The sequence below is a fragment of the Gambusia affinis genome, linkage group LG03 (assembly GCF_019740435.1).
Source record: "Gambusia affinis linkage group LG03, SWU_Gaff_1.0, whole genome shotgun sequence".
Lineage (NCBI taxonomy): Eukaryota > Metazoa > Chordata > Actinopteri > Cyprinodontiformes > Poeciliidae > Gambusia > Gambusia affinis.
Window position 1 is genome coordinate 15,728,476 of NC_057870.1, and position 1,330 is coordinate 15,729,805.

The window sequence follows — 1,330 nt, forward strand, 5'->3', positions numbered from 1 at the left end:
TGACCTCACAGTTTACAGCTAATGAAATACAGATTAAGATTAAAATATATGCGCAACCTGTAGGTGGCGCAGGTTGCTACGATCGATAGTAGCCACACATGCTACAAGAAAACAAACGCACCAAGTACAACACTTTCATTCTATTGGTTGAAAGGTTGCCAGGCAACGGTGTATTTTGTTCCAGAAGCAAGCAGAAAATGTTTCGGAAGCAAGCAGAGTCTGAGCAGAGGCTATGTCTGAGCATGAGGAAAAACGCTCAGACATGTTTTGAAAGCCGGACTTTTTGTTTTTCTTTTGTGAAGAAAAACAAAAAGTCCTGCTTTCAAAACAAAAATGTAAACAAAAGTTTTGAGAGCGAAAGACAAAATCCTGCTTTCAGACTGAAAATGTGTGCTCTAAATTATTGCAGGAAAGTTCCCCCATAATGCCCTGATGCTTAAGACTTAAAGCAATGTGAATGTGAGAAACAGGTCCACAACATCATAGCTCTTCCTCTGTACTCAACAAAGGGTATAAGCGGCTTTTCCACATTTTCTTCTTTTGTTTCACACAAAATCCTCTTGCAATTATTGTTGCAGAAAAGTTATCTAACCAAAGTTTACAGTTCCAAGTAAAGTCCATATAAAGGTTGGGAAGTTTTTGTTTGTGATGGTAGGAAAGAAAAATCTTTTTTGTGGCATTTTTCTCAATCACTTTAAATGTAAATGGCATCTAGCATTTGTTGTGGAGATGTAACCACAAGATGACAATCTTTGATGGAGTTCTCTCACACTAGAGACTGTTTATTATTACTATATTATTGAAATGTATTATTTCTCTTACCAATCTGATAACCCAGATAGATGAAAAGATAAATATAGATCCTCTTCCAGGCTTGTGGTCAGCAGCTAAAACAAATAGGTTTCTGTTTCACATGGTTTTCTTCTTCAGGAACAGAGATTGCTATGAGTAAATTAAAAAGGAGAGTCTGATGAAAAAAAAAGATTTAAAATTATAATTCTGCAATAAAGGCTTAAGTTTATTTAAGGCGTTTTAAATTTGACTACCTGCATGGCCAATAAATGTGACCGGCCCTGTAAGGTCACAAACCCGCAGCTGTCCGTGGGTAACCCGGAATCCTTTCAATTATGATCGCTGCTAAGTCTGAACATGGAGATCTGCGCTGCCACCTTGTGGCCGTTTCATAAGACAAGATCTCAAAAACATGGAATTGTGGCAATTCTGTGGTTTCAGCTCAAAACTGAGAACATAAGCGTTGGAAATTCGACCAAAACGTTGTCACTTAAGAGTGAAAACTAACAATATAAAGTATAAACTACGGACAACTACA